The sequence below is a fragment of the Schistocerca piceifrons genome, chromosome 6 (genome assembly GCF_021461385.2).
Source record: "Schistocerca piceifrons isolate TAMUIC-IGC-003096 chromosome 6, iqSchPice1.1, whole genome shotgun sequence".
Lineage (NCBI taxonomy): Eukaryota > Metazoa > Arthropoda > Insecta > Orthoptera > Acrididae > Schistocerca > Schistocerca piceifrons.
In genome coordinates this window covers 197,272,516-197,288,974 of record NC_060143.1, presented here as the reverse complement: position 1 = coordinate 197,288,974, position 16,459 = coordinate 197,272,516, and positions in this window count along the sequence as shown.

The window sequence follows — 16,459 nt, the reverse complement described above, 5'->3', positions numbered from 1 at the left end:
ACCAAAGAACCGAAGTTGGTTATGTCAACAGTGCTACAGATGGTGAGCTCTACCTTCATCTCGCAAGCAAGACTGGCAGTCTTTACCACTTGAACTAGCTACCTGAAACCAGAGAGAATCTCTTCCAATCCAAAGCAACACATATCGTCAGTACCGACATGCGCCACCACTGGCAGCTGGCTGTGCTGTTTGCTCTTCATGGTATCTGCATGCACCCTTTCTACATTTGGAATGACTACTCCCCTCGTGCACATTGAGTGCACACCGGGTTCCTTCCCCTTGGCTGTCAAAGCCATGTCCCTAAGGGATCCCATTACATGCCTAATGTCGGAGCTCCCAGCTGCCAATAAATGCCAATAAAATCCACTCTATGTGCATGCTCAGCCCTTGCAGGGCGAGAGGCTCCCTCTGCAACAGTGACTGCATCTGGCTCAGAGACTTGGTCAGCCACAGACAGCGCCTGAAATATTTTCGGCAGACGAACTGGGGAGGCTCTCCAATCGGCCCCCAAGAAAGCCTTCCGCTGCCTGCCACACCTTGGAATGACCTTTTACTCGACGACAGGTGAGGGATCATCCTCAGTAGTGGACAGTTCAGGGGACGTGGAACATGCTCAGTGTCCCTCAGATCCCCATGTCTGGCCTCCCATAGAGGTGCCCTTTGGCACCAGCCTCAAGATGTGTGACTGAAGTCAACACTGCCTGGTGCTGTGAATGAAGGATAACCAACCTAGCTTGCACCTGAACACAGCAATCAGAGTCACCATCCATACTAAAGACCACAAAACTCCAAACTGTTATTGTGCCTAGTAAGCATACAAAAATGCAAGAAATAAAAAAAAATTACCAATAAGCACACAGATAACTGAAAATAAGTAGTTCGTAAAAATAATTCACAAACTAACAGTGTATTCCTCTTATCTGCAGCAGGAACGCATCTACATCTATGTAGATACATCGCAAGCCATCATACGGCGCATGGTGCAGAGCACCCTGCACCACGACTTGTCATTTCCTTTCCTGTTCCACTCGCACATAGTGCGAGGAAAAACTACTGTCCGAATCGCTCTGTATAAGCCTTAATTTCGCAATGTACGATGGCGGCAGTAGAACCGTTCGGCAATTAAATTCAAATGTCGGTTCTCTAAATTTTCTCAATAGTTACAATGTAGGCTTTCACGGCCAGTACTGTCTTCACTTTAAACTTCCGGGCTGATAGGCCGTGGTCGATGTATAAAACTCTCCCCTGACGTTCCTTCTCCGACTGTGGGAGACATTCTCCGAGGTAAAGCGGCGAACTGCAAAGAGAACTCGGGGAAGTGCTGTTTATATAGGCAGCGCAGAGCGGCGCCACTGTCCATCACGTGGGTCGACTACGAGCCTGTCTCTGTACATACCAACATTCTCAATTGAAAGTAATCGATCGTCACACTGACATCCCAATTTTATGCAGTTTAGCATCTTCCTCTTTCCTGATAAACACTGCAATAATTTTAACAGGAAAGAGGGTGTTAACTGGATAAAATTTGGATGTCAGCGTTGCAGTGGAAGCGTGACGATCGATTACTTTTAATTGAGAATGTTGGTATTACCTGAGACATTCTTATAGTCAACGCCACGTGATGGACAGTGGCGCTCTCTGCACTGGCTATGTAATCAGCGCTTCTTCGAGTTCTGTTTGCCATTCGCCGCTACCTCGGAGTATGTCACCCGCAGTCGGAGACGAAACGTCAGGGGAGAGTTTTATACATCGACCACGGCCTGTCAGTCCGGAAGTTTTCAGAGAAGGTTTCTCAATAGTGTTTCTCAAAAAGAACGCAAGGTGTTGCTCACTCACGGTCTAACCAACACTGAACTGAGCTGTTCTAAGTGAAATAAACGCAGCCTGTACTACAAGAGGCTCGATAATAGTGACGGTACCTTGCATTAGACTGCCATTAAAATGAAAAACTGTGACTAGTAAACAGTCAAATACGCAATAAGTTAAGAAACTAAACAAGCAACCACACAGATAACTGAAAATAAGTCTCTCCTCCTTGAAGCTCGTAAAAATAATTCACAAACGAACGGTGCACTCGCCTTATCTGCAGCAGGAACGCAAATTGCCGTCACACTGACGATCTAACCGACACTGAGCTGTTCCAAGCCTCGAGGTTTTTTCCATTTTTGACCTGTTTCCGGGCCGAAAATTCGGAGTCAGCACCCTCGGAAACAAACAGAAAGCTTGTCAAAAAAATTTCTTCAAAACATTCCGCTATCTGGTTACTTTGAGCACTATTTGACTGGCCTGGTGTCATCCCCATAATTTTACTGGTCTGCCTGTAGTGATGCGAAGTGAACTGACAAAACGCTAAACAATACTGCCACATATAACGATGTTCCGTGTATGACCCAAAAGTCTGTTAACATTTGAAAATGCACTAATTGACGGACTAATGTAGGTAAAGAGATAAAAATTGACACACAAGCCTGAAATGTCATGAGATTTTATTGAAACGAAAAATGGGTGTAAAAACTGACCAACAGATGGCGCTGAACAGCAACATGTCAGAGACGCAGCGTGAAAGTCCTGTATAAAATGAGCTGTAATGAGATATGAGGTCTCCTTTCCCCTCTTCTGTACCTTTTGTATACGGCAGACATGCCGCCGCCTTCACCCCCCCATCCACCTTCTCCGGTACGCCGATGACACCGCCTTCCTTGCCCTCGCCCCCACCCTGCAGCGCTCCCAACACCTTCTCCAGTCCCATCTTGACCGGCTCACCACTTGGTGCAACCAGTGGTTGCTTAAGGTCAATCCTTCCAAACCCCAGGCGGTCATAGTGGGCAAAACCACCCCTTCCTTCTGCGTCCTCGATTTCTACGTCACCGTCTATGGCCGTCCTATCACCCTCACCCCCACCCTTAAGTACCTTGGTGTCACCCTTGACTGTCTCCTCTCCTGGACCCCCCGCCTCCGGACAATCCAAGCCAAGACACACTCACGACTCTGTCTCCCCAAGCTCCTTTCTGGCTGTACATGGGGTCTGGACCCCTCCACCATCCCCCATACCTATAAATCCCTCATGCGCCCTATCCTTTGCTACGCCCACACTGTCTGGATCTCCGCTCCCCCTACCTTTTACAAATCCCTTCAGATCCTAGAACGCCATGCTCTTTGCCTCGCCTATCGCATCCGTCTCCCCTTCCTCACGCTGATCCTGTATGACCTTATTCCGTTCCCCCACCTCCTCCTTTTCCTCGAACCGATACAGATCTTCTACACCTCCTGTAAACTCTGTCCTCCTCACCCGCTAGTCTCTCCCATCCTCTCCCGCCCCCGCCCACTGCCATGCCTGTATTTCCACGTCCCACCTGCTCTCCATCTCTCCACTCTCCATACCCTCTCCCAAGGTGGCTTTCGCCAGCTCCCCCTCCCTGATGATGCCCTCCTCCCCTCCATCTACCCCTCCTACCAACTTTGATGCTCCCTCCCTCTTCCTGTGTTTGTTCCTATGGGCACCCTCTCTCCCTTCTCTCCCTCTTCCATCCCTCCTCCCTTTCTCCCCCCTCCTCCCCTGGGCTTCCCCTACCCCCATACCTTCATTCCTCCTACCGTCTCCTCTGCCATTGGCATCTTTGCTCTCCCCTCTCCCTCTCCCAGCCCCTTCTTCCACTCTTAGAAGGTCCCCGGACTCACACACGTTCAGTAGACATTCGCATGCCAGAGATCATCGCCATCAGTTTCTCGTGTGTGTGCCGTCATGTTGTGATTTAGTGTTTTTCGCCGCCACGCTCCTTCGTTCACTTGTACCGTCTAAGTCATCAGTGATTGTGCGCAGTGCCATCTGTTTTTTGTGTTTTTTCGTCGAGTGTGAACGGCTTCGTGTTTTTAATTTTTGTGCCTACTGTTTTTAACCACCAATCTGTTACTTTTCTGTCTTCATTGTCTCTTTAATTGTAATGTTTGTGGCTGAAGAGTGGAGTAGATTTATCCGCTGCCAGCCCACCTTTTATGAGGTGAAAAATAACAATAAAAAAAAAGGATATGGGGTCAGAAGCGCGAGCAATCCCGGCATGTTGACTGTACCAGAAAAGGCACTTTTAGTAACGCTTAACTGTCATAATGGATAATACTGCAGATTTTCGATCCTATCGCCATAAGAAGGGTATTCGAATGGATAAAAGTAGCTGTGGTAAATACTGCTGTGAAGAAAACGATAGCAAAATTAGAAACCATAGCTTGTTTAGACGATTGGCCTCGTAGTGGGCGACCAGACACAATTGTTACTGTCGCTGGGACGTTTCAGGAAGAAATGAAGACATTAGCAGGTTCATCTCCGCATGGTTAAGTCAGCATCGGCATTCCACACACTATTGTTTGGAGAGATTTAAGGCGTACCCACCACAGCTATACGTAGGAAATCCGGCGTCATCATAAACTCTTAGTCACCGATTTTGTGGGACAGAGAGCATTTGCGGTGCGGTCACTTCAAAAAATGGGGGAAGATTACGACTGGTTGTCTAACGTGTTGTGGACCGATGAAGCCCATTTTTCATTCTGAGGGTCTGTCAACACCCACAACTGCAGAATTTGGACTACGTAAAATACTAGAACGTTCAAGGGAAGGCAATTGCAGGACGAGAAAGTCACGGTGCGAAGTGGATTTACCATATCAATTGTGATCGGAACCTTTTTCTTTGAGGAAATCGGAGGGAGGGGGGGGGGGGGTGTTGCTTCTTTTCAAAGTGTCACTACGACGGGTGCAAAGTACGCCGATATGATATAGAATTAGATCATCTCTAGTCTGGGTGATAAACACATGCTGGAAGGTACGACTTTTATGCAGGACGACGCTCCACCACATATTGCTACACATGTGTGAAAGATCTCTTGCATTCATGATTTGGCGAGGATCGCGTGCTGAGTCACCACTTCCATCATGCTTGACCTCCCAGGTCATCAGACCTCAATCTGAGTGATTATTGCTAGTGGAGTCACCTGAATTCGCAAGTCTACCGTGATCGTCGGATCTCATTAGGGATGCTAGAAGACAACATCCAATGGCAATTTATCGTCACACCTGCTGATACGCTGTACAGTGCTGTTCACAACATTGCCCCTCGACTACAGGTATTGTTGATCAATGACGGCCGACGTGTTGGGCATTTGTTATAAAGAACATTGCCTTTACTAAAAATTAATCGTTTTGCTGATTATTGCTCTTGTATCATATAAAGCGCTATCTTTTGGTTATTTTGTGAACTGTTTGATTTCAATAAAACGCCATGCCATTTCAAGCACGTGTAGGGCATTTGTTATAAAGAACATCGCCTTTGCTAAAAATTAATTGTTTTGCTAATTATTGCTCTTGTATCATATGAAGCACCATCTGTTGGTCATTTTGTGCCCTTTTTTGTGTTCAATAAAACCCCATATCATTTCAACCACGTGTATCAATTTTTACATCTCCACCCACATTATTCCGTGACTATTCAACTTTCAAATGTTAACATACCTTTGGGTCACCTTGTGCATCCGAATGCTTGTCAGAATTGCAGAAGTTTTGCATAGTACTCAGAGTTCTGTTCCGTCACTAACTGCAGTGCCCAGCGCTGCCCAGGATGTTTAATACCGTCCACACAAAGTGATTGGCCCTGTGCCTTGGGTGACTTTTGTTGGCACTATATCCACGATCAGCCTTGGCGTTTGTACGGCACTGAGGATTTTAATAAAAGAAATAACTGTGAAACACGGACTAAATTATCGGCTAGGGTAGATGTCACACGATGGCTGCCCAGAAAGTAACGCACCGCATTTTTTTTCTCATCCTAAAAGAATGCAACGAATGCGAAACGTTACGTATGTGTTATTTGAAGTCTCCTGAGTGAGTGCGCCAAGTTTCCGTCACTTCCGACAGATAGCGTAGCTGCGGGACAATTTCAAAATGGCGTCTGTAGGTGATGTACGTTACAAGTAACGTGCCGTCATTGAATTTCTCACTGCAGAGAAAGAAACTGTGGGGAATATTCACGAACGCTTGTGCAAAGTCCATGGAGCGCATTCTGTTTACAGCAACACAGATAGTCGCTGGGCACGGAGGGTGAGGTCATCAGAAGGCGGTTCGGCGGAGCTCCACAATTTGCAGCGGTCGGGGAGAACACCTATGGCTGTCACACCTGACACACCTGACCTAACCCCCTCGAACTTCCATTTGTTTGGGCCATTAAAGGATGCCATTCGTGGAAGAAAATTGAAATTTGTGGTAAGTTCCTATGGGACCAAACTACTGAGGTATCGGTCCCTAAGCTTACACACTATTTAATCTAACCTAAAACTAAGTTACGCTATGGACAACACACAAACCCATGCCCCATGGAGGACCCGAACCTCCGATGGGGGAGAGTCGCGCGAACCGTGGCAAGGTACCTCAGACCACGTGGCTACCCCGCGCAGCGTTCGTGGAAGACATTTTGAGGACGAGGAGGAAGTGATTCACATAGTGAAGTACTGGCTCTGCCTCCAGGACAAGGATTCATACCGACAGGGCATACACGCCCCCGTTTCACGCTGGAGGAAGGCAACAGAACGGGATGGAGATAACATGGCTAACTAGGTTGTGTAGATAAAACTCCGTGCTTTCGTGTGTGTAATTCTCATTATGTTCAATAAAGTCCGCCTGCTTAGCTGAGCGATAACATGCTTGCCTCCCATGCTGTGGGCCCGGGTTCGATTCCTTGCAGGATTGAAGATTTTTTTTCGTGGTCTGGGTGCTGTGTTGTCCTCATCATCATTTCATCCTCATCACCGGCACCCAAGTCGCCCAATGTGGCGTCGACTTAAATAAGAGTTGCGCATGGCGGCCGAACTTCCCTGAATGGGGCCTCCTAGCCAACAATGCCTCACGGTCATTTCATTTTTTTTTTGTTCAATAAAGAATCTTTGCAAAAAAAAAATGCCATGCGTTACCTCCTGGGCAACACTCGTACTTAACTACAGCAACTAATCAACAAATTAGAGTTCGCAATCTGTTTCTGTCAAATTATCGAGCTTTCGCTTGTCCTGTGATCTAGTAAAGTGTGATGGTACTGACTCCAAGGCGAGTATTAGCACGGTAATTTATTCTCCAGATAGAAATTACATTCAGCACCACGATATATTTCGTTTTCAGGCATTTAATTTTTCATTAATATTCATCATTCATTGTTTCATCCGAATATCAAACATTTGGGTGGACATAGGTTATATATTTTTAACAAACACACCTACACACAAACACTCACACACACACACACACACACACACATATATATATATATATATATATATATATATATATATATATATATATATATATATATATATATACGAGGGTTGGAAGTTTAATAGAGGCAACTATTTATTTACAGCTCGTACGAAATAGATACGTGATTCAAAGTTTTACTGACCTTCAAAGTAGTCACCAGCATTGTGTATAACCCGTTGCCAGTGATGTGGAAGTCGTAGGATGCTCTTAGCAGTACCAGTTGTGTCGACAGTTCGAGCGGCGCGGTCTATTGCCCGGCAAATTTGTAGCAGTTCTGAAGTGAATGCTGTGAAGTGTTTCCTTCAGTTTAGAAAACGAGTTGAGCCTACGAGGGCTTACGTCAGGGGAGTGCAGTAAGTGGAACAGCACTTATCAGCCCCATCAGTCAAACAAATCAGTAACTGCTTGCACTGTACGTGCTTGAGCATTTTTCTGCAAAATGATGGTCAGATCGTGCAGAAAGTGTCATCATTTCTGTCTCTATGCTGTTCATTTTTGTAACACCTACGACCAGCTTAGAGAAAGAAGTGATGACACTTTTTTCAGGTCCTGACTATCATCCTGCAGGACAATGCTCAAGCACGTACAGTGCAAACTGTTACTGATTTGGTTGACTGATGGGGCTGCTAAGTGCTATACCACCTACTGCACTCCCCTGACTTAAGCCCTCGAGAGTTCGACTCGATTTCTAAACTGAAGGAAATAACTCACGGCATTCGCTTCAGAACTGCTACAAATTCGTCGGGCAGTAGACCGCGCCGCTCGAACTGTCAACACTACTGGCACTGCTAAGAGTATCCTACGACTTCCGCATCGCTGGCAAAGGGTTATACACAGTGCTGGTGACTACTTTGAAGGTCATTAAAACTTTGAAACACGTATCTATTTTCTACGAGCTGTAAATAAATAGCTGACGCTATTGAAGTTCCAAACTTCGTATACATACGAGGGGTGTCTGAAAAGTCCGTGTAAAGTTTGATAGATGGCACCACCGGCGCGTATCGAGGTCATGTTTAGTTATTAGCAACTTTGGAAAGAATGCACACCAAGTTTCAGCCATATTGGTCTATTTCTTTGTGTTTGGCATTCGTATGAATCAAGGTAGTCGAGTGGTTGTCAAAAAAATGGACGAAAATGAATTTCGCGTGGTGATTAAGCATTACTTTATGAAAGACAAAACACCTCAAGAGACTAAAGAGAAGCTTGCTAATTTTAGGGTGACTCTGCACCTTCGATTAGAACAGTTTATAAATGGTTTCAAAATTTTCGGAGTGGCCATACGAGCACAAGTGATGCTGAACGTTCTGGACGTCCTGTCGAGGTTACGACTCCAGAAATCATTGAAAAAATCCATGATATAGTGATGGAAGACAGAAGAGTTAAGGTGCGTGAGATTGCTAGTGCTGGGGCATCTCGAATGAACGGGTACATAATATTTTGCATAAACATTTGGACATGAGGAACCTATCCGCAAAATGAGTTCCGCTTTGCTCACGCTTGACCAAAAACGGAATCGAGTGAAGTGTTGCAAGGATGGTTTGCAGCTGTTCAGGAAGAATCTGAAGGACTTTAAGCATCGTTTCGTCACTGTGGATGAAACATGGATACATTACTATACTCCTGAGAGCAAACAACAATCTAAACAATGGGTTACCATGGGCGAATCTGCACCAAAAATGGCGAAGACCATTCCTTCGGCCGGAAAGGTTATGGCGACTGTCTTTTTTGATTCACAAGCGATAATCCTCATCGACTATCTGGAAAAAGAGTAAAGCTATTACAAGTGCATATTATTCATCCTTACTGGGTATATATATATATATATATATATATATATATATATCCCCATGAACCATGGACCTTGCCGTAGGTGGAGACGCTTGCATGCCTCAGCGATACAGATAGCCGTACCGTAGGTGCAACCAGAACAGAGGGCTCCGTTGAGAGGCCAGACAAACGTGTGGTTCCTGAAGAGGAGCAGCCTTTTCAGTAGCCGCAGGGGCAACAGTCTGGATGATTGACTGAGCTGGCCTTGTGACACTAACCAAAACGGCCTTGCTGTGTTGGTACTGCGAACCGCTGAAAGCAAGGGGAAACTACAGCCGTAATTTTTCCCGAGGGCATGCAGCTTTACTGTATGGTTAAATGATGATGGCGTCCTCTTGGGTAAAATATTCCGGAGGTAAAATAGTCCCCCATTCGGATCTCCGGGCGGGGACTATTCAGGAGGACGTTGTTATCATGAGAAAGAAAACTGGCGTTCTACGGATCAGAGCGTGGAATGTCAGATGCCTTAATCGAGCAGGTAGGTTAGAAAACTGAAGAAGGGAAATGGATAGATTAAAGTTGGATATAGTGGGAATTAGTGAAGTTCGGTGGCAGGAGGAACAAGACTTTTGGTCAGGTGAATACAGGGTTATAAATACAAAATCAATTAGGCGTAATGCAGGAGTAGGTTTAATAATGAATAAAACAATAGGAGTGCGGGTAAGCTACTACAAACAGCATAGTGAACGCTTTATTGTGGCCAAAATAGATACGAAGTCCACGCCTACCACAGTATACAAGTTTATATGCCAACTAGCTCCGCGGATGACGAAGAGATTGATGAAATGTATGATGAGATAAAAGAAATTACTCATACAGTGAAGGGCGACGAAAATTTAATAGTCATGGGTGACTATAACTCCATAGTAGGAAAAGGAAGAGAAGGAACGTAGAAGATGAATATGGAATGGGAGTACGGAATTTTGCACAGAGCATTACTTAATAATAGCTAACACTTGGTTCAAGAATCATAAAAGAAGGTTGTATACATGGAAGAAGCCTGGAGATACTGGAAGGTCTCAGACAGATTATATAATGGTAAGACAGAGATTAAGGAAGCAGGTTTTAAATTGTAAGACGTTTCCAGGGGCATATGTAGACTCTGACGACAATCTATTGATTATGAACTGTAGATTAAAAGGGTGGGAATTTGAGGAGATGGAACCTGGATAAACTGAAAGAACCAGAGGTTGTAGAGAGCTTCATGGAGAGCATTAGGGAACGATTGACAAGAATGGGGGAAAGAAATACAGTAGAAGAAGAATGGGAAGTTTTGAGAGATGAAATAGTGAAGGTAGCAGAGGATGAAGTAGGTAAAAACACGAGGGCTAATAGATAACCTTGGGTAAGAGAAGAGACATTGAATTTAATTGATGAAAGGAGAAAATATAAAAATGCAGTAAATGAAGAAGTCAAAAAGGAATACAAACGTCTCAAAAATGAGATCGACAGGAAGTGCAAAAAGGCTACAAATGTAAGGATGTAGAGGCGCATATCACTAGGGGTAAGATAGATACTGCCTACAGGAAAATTAAAGAGACCTTAGGAGAAAAGAGAACCACTTGCTTGAATATCAAGAGCGCAGATGGAAACCCAGCTTTAAGCAAAGAAGGGAAAGCAGAAAGGCGGAAGGAGTGTATAGAGGGTCTATACAAGAACGATATTCTTGAGGACAATATTGTAGAAATGGAAGAGAATGTAGATTAAGATGAAATATGAGATATGATACTGCGCGAAGATTTTGACAGAGCACTGAAAGACCTAAGTCGAAACAAGGCCCCGGGAGTAGACAACATTCCATTATAACTACTGACAGCCTTGGGAGAGCCAGGCCCAACAAAACTCTACCATCTGGTGAGCAAGATGTATGAGACAGGCGAAATACCCTCAGACTTCAAGAAGAATAGAATAATTCCAATCCCAAAGAAAGGAGATGTTGACAGATGTGAAAATAAGCTATCAGTGTAATAAGCCACAACTGCAAAATACTAACACGAATTCTTTACAGACGAATGGAAAAATTGGTAGAAGCCGATCTCAGGGAAGATCAGTTTGGATTCCGCAGAAATGTTGGAACACGTGAGGCAATACTGACCCTACGACGTATCTTAGAAAATAGATTAAGGTAAAGCTACGTTTCTATGATTTGTAGACTTAGAGAAAGCTTTTGACAATGTTGACTGGAATATTCTCTTTCAAATTCTGAAGGTGGCAGGGTTAAAATACAGGGAGCGAAAGGCTATTTACAATTTGTACTGAAACCAGATGGCAGTTATAAGAGTCGGGGGGCATGAAAGGGAAGCAGTGGTTGGGAAGGGAGTGAGACAGGGTTGTAGCATATCCCCGATGTTATTCAATCTGTACGTTGAGCAAGCAGTAAAGGAAACAAAAGAAAAATTCGGAGTAGGAATTAAAATCCATGGAGAAGAAATAAAAACTTTGAGGTTCGCCGATGACATTGTAATTCTGTGAGACACAGCAAAGGACCTGGAAGAACAGCTGAACGGAATGGACAGTGTCTTGAAAGGAGACATAAGATAAACATCAACAAAAGAAAAACGTGGATAATGGAATGTAGTCGAATTAAACCGGGTGATGCTGAGGGAATTAGATTAGGAAATGAGACGTTTAAATAGTAAATGAGTTTTGCTATTTGGGGAGCAAAATAACTGATGATGGTCGACGTAGGGAGGATATAAAATGTAGACTGGTAATGGCAAGGAATGCGTTTCTGGAGAAGAGACATTTGTTAACATCGAGTATAGATTTAAGTGTAAGGAAGTCGTTTCTGAAAGAATTTGTGTGGTGTGTAGCCATGTATGGATGTGAAACGTGGACGATAAATAGTTTACACAAGAAGAGAATAGAAGCTTTCGAAATGTGGTGCTACAGAAGAATGCTGAAGATTAGATGGGTAGATCACATAACTAATGAGGAGGTACTGAACAGAATTGGGGAGAAGAGAAAGTTGTGACACAACTTGACTAGAAGAAGGGATCGGTTGGTAGGAGATGATCTGAGGCATGAAGGGGCCACCAGTTTAGTATTGGAGGGCAGCGTGGAGGGTAAAAATCGTAGAGGGAGACCAAGAAATAAATACACAAAACAGATCAGAAGGCTTTAGGCTGCAGTAGGTAATCGAAGAGGCTTGCACAAGATAGAGCAGCCTGGAGAGTTGCATCAAACCAGTCTTTGGACTGAACCCCCACAACAACAACATACATGTTTCAAGACATATTACGAAATTTTATGTACATTGCGATCTATTTCTTGTTTTGAAGGTAAAGTGTGTAAAATTTCATCAAGATCGGAAATAAAACTGTAGATTTGCATGAATTAAACAAACACACAAACAAACGGACCCACTTTTTCACATACAAAGACTGTGGTGTCCAGAGCGCAGAAACTGCTGAAAGATATAAGTTTAGTTCAAAGATTAAATTACTTATGAAACCGACATAAAAATGCCTTCGTGCTTATTCAAGGCACACATTTCATCTCTTCTCGTCGCAGTAAGTAGCTAATCTCAGGACTTACCGCTAAAGACAAAACCGATGAGCTCAGAGAACTGACCCGTGTGTGCTTCTTTTGCAGACTTGGCTGGAAGTTGCCACTTTTCTCAGACTTTAGCACCTTTCATGTCCTGCGTCCGCTATCTTTCTTATCGCTCCGTAATCTGTGAGACCACAACCCGAACGGAAGGGAAACCCAATCGCGTTGACTTGTGACATTTTCCAAATATGTGATAACAGTGTACGCCGTGAGACAGTTCGTTAGATTCGACAGAAACTAATCACAATTGTAATATATAATTTCCAGGGACTAATTTTGCTTATGTATAACTGACAAAATCGCAGGACAAAAAAAGGAAAGTAGGTCTACGAAAACTCGCTATTGCAGTTGTAAATTGTCGTAGCAGTATTGGTAAAGAACCAGAGCTCCAAGCGATTATAGAAAGCACCGAAACTAAAATCGTTATAAGTACGGAAAGCGTACTAAAGCTCGAAATACGTTTAGTCAAAATTTTTACAAATGACCTAACTGTGGTACAGAATGCAGTTTGTGGCAGGGCGTTTATTGCTATCAGAAACAGGCAAAAAATGTCGTCTAAAATCCTTGCGAATGCTTTCTCAGAAAATTATTTTGAACAATTAGTTGCCCACTCGAAGTGTAAATGATTACGAAAACATACTTCATCTCTGAACAGTAAATAATCCTGAGAAAATCGAGAGCATCATGATAGATACAGGGATTTGTGATCACAAGGTTGTTGTAGCGAGACTGAATAAAGTAACATCCAAAGCCTTCAAAAATAAACGCAAAATACATCTATTTAAAAAAGGCTGATTAAAAATTGGCTCGCACAGGCACATAGAGTCGACAACTGCGAAGTTCATCGCGCTGGATGAATATGTGGCTGGTTTTATGAACACTCCCTCACCCTGTTCAGCTCGACTAGCCTGTCTTGAACCCCAAAGAAAATCTTTGGGACGTATTGGAACAGCGGGTAAAACGCCGACATCAGCATCCACGGAATGTGGTAAAATTGCGCTATCAAATCAGCAGCGTATGGCTTTGGGTGTACAATTGATGAAAACTTGAACTGTAAGAAATGTATTACTGAGTTTCTCAAACAATAAAGTTCAGCTACTTTTGCTCTTCGTATCATTGCTAATCTTGAAAACAAACGCATCAATCTCCTGACACATTTTGTGTATTTCGATTCAGTCATGTCGTACGGAATATTTTCTGGAGGAACTCATCACTTAGAAAGAAAATATTGATTGCATAAAAGAGAGCAGTAAGAAAAATATGCGGTCTTCATCCACGGACGTCATGTAGGCAACTCTTCAAGGAACTAGACATTTTAATTGCGCCATCACAATACGTGTTCTCGCTAACGAAATGTGTCATAAATAATCCATCACAATTTGAGGAAAACAGTGATCTACATACCTACAACACTAGAGAGAAAATGACCTTCATTTCCCATTGTTAAAGCTATCGGTGGCTCAGAGAATTCAACATGTAGCAATAAAAACATTTAATCGTTTGCCCAATAAAATAAAATGTCTGACAGGCACTGAAGCAAGTTTTAAACCTAATTTAAAACCTTGTTTTATAAATAAATCCGCCTTTTCTTGCTGTAACGTAATTTATTTTTCCCAGATGCGTTTCGCCCTGTTCTTGTTCTAAGGCATCTTCAGTGGGATTGTTTGCTGTGATCTGCGTTTCCTCTCATCTGGTCTGGAGCTCGGACCACCACTTTACTCTCGAAACATAACCACAATTTTGTATTCCGAACTTTTACATACTGTTCACCATGTTTCTCCTTCCTTCTTGTGCTGTACTACTATTCTTTTGCCAGTACATAATTATACATACATCAAAAAGAGTTTTTCACTCCCTCGGTTCCTAGAGTTCCGGAACCTGTACAGAAAATTGGAATAGAGATCGTCATAAATATCATTTCTGCCTTTTTTATTGCTAATGAAAACCACACATTGCATGTTATACCATCATAGAGGGAGACCTTCAGAGGTGGTGGTCCAGATTGCTGTACTCAACGATACCTCTAATACCCAGTACCACGTCCTCTAGCATTGATGCATGCCTGTATTCGTCGTGGCATACTATCCACAAGTTCATCAAGGCACTGTCGGTCCAGATTGCTCCACTCCTCAACGGCGATTCGGCGTAGATCCCTCAGAGTGGTTGGTAGGTCACGTCGTCCACAAACAGCAATTTTCAATCTATCCCAGGCATGTTCGATAGGATTCATGTCTGGAGAATATGCTGGCCACTCTAGTCAAGCGACGTCGTTATCCTGAAGGAAGTCATTCACAAGATGTGGACAATGGGGGATCGACTTGTCGTCCATGAAGACGAATGCCTCGCCAATATGCTGCTGATATGGTTGGACTATCGGTCGGAGGATGGCATTCACCTATCGTACAGCCGTTACGGTGCCTTCCATGACCACCAGCGGCGTACGTGGGCCTCACATAATACCACCCCAAAACAGCAGGGAACCTCCACCTTGCTGCACTCGTTGGACAGTGTGTCTAAGCCGGTCAGCCTGACCGGGTTGCCTCCAAACAGGTCTCCGACGATTGTCTGGTTGAAGGCGTATTCGACTCTCATCGGTGAAGAGAACGTGATGCCAATCTTGGGCGGTCCATTCGGCATGTTTTTGGGTCCATCTGTACCGCGCTGCATGGTGTCGTGGTTGCAAAGATGGACCTCGCTATGGACGTCGGTAGTGAAGTTGCGCATCATGTAGCCTCCTGCGCACAGTTTGAGTCGTAACACGACGTCCTGTGGCTGCACGAAAAGCATTATTCAACATGGTGGCGTTGCTGTCAGGGTTCCTCCGAGCCATAAACCGCAGGTAGCGGTCATCCACTGCAGTAGTAACGGTTGGGCGGCCTGAGCGAGGCATTTCATAGACAGTTCCTGTATCTCTGTATCTCCTCCATTTTCGAACAACATCGCTTTGGGTCACTCCGATACGCCTGGACACTTCCCTTGTTGAGAGCCCTTCTTCGCACAAAGTAACAATGCTACGCGATCGAACCGGGCTATTGACCGTTAGTCACGGTTGAGCTCCTTCCTGTTGGAATGACTAGAGCTGATCGGCTGTCGGAACCCCTCCGTCTAATGGGCGCTGGAGCTCATGCTATTGCACTGACGAGTTTCTACTTAAAAATTGGTAGCCAGTATATATAAAAAATAAATAAATAAAACCACAGCCATGTTTTTAAGCGTAGTTGCATGAGTACGAATAAAATGATGATGTGTTCATTGATGTTAACTCTAATCATGCTTACATATTCCGATATCATTTAAACTGGCTATTTCAGCGTCATTCCAAATCGTTCACATGATTGATGAAACATGTAATTAATTAACTAACCTGGATGCGACGTATCTGCACAACATAGTTGACTCCTTCCCTGAGTGAATCTAGGTGGAATTACATGGTATTAAATGATGCTTGTACTGTTTTCCCTAGGGTAGACTAAGTTTTTGTCCGTTGAGCTTATCTTGACGTGGAGGCGTGTCAGTATCGTAGCAAGGAGATACGGTGTGGCCATGAACGTAAAGCGAATGAAGCTGCTGTATCAACGCAGACTGTCCAGTGTCCAACACTTTTCCACGGAGTGGTGTACCATTGACAGCCATGTAACTCAGTCTTCGTAAAAAGAAAATAACTTTTTGAGGCTCATTTATAGTACCTATATGAAACATCCTTATAAATATGACAATACTGTACTGTATTTAAAATACTTGTAAACTTCTCCTCGGGTGTGAAGAGGAGAGATGACCGCCATTTTGTCAGTGTCT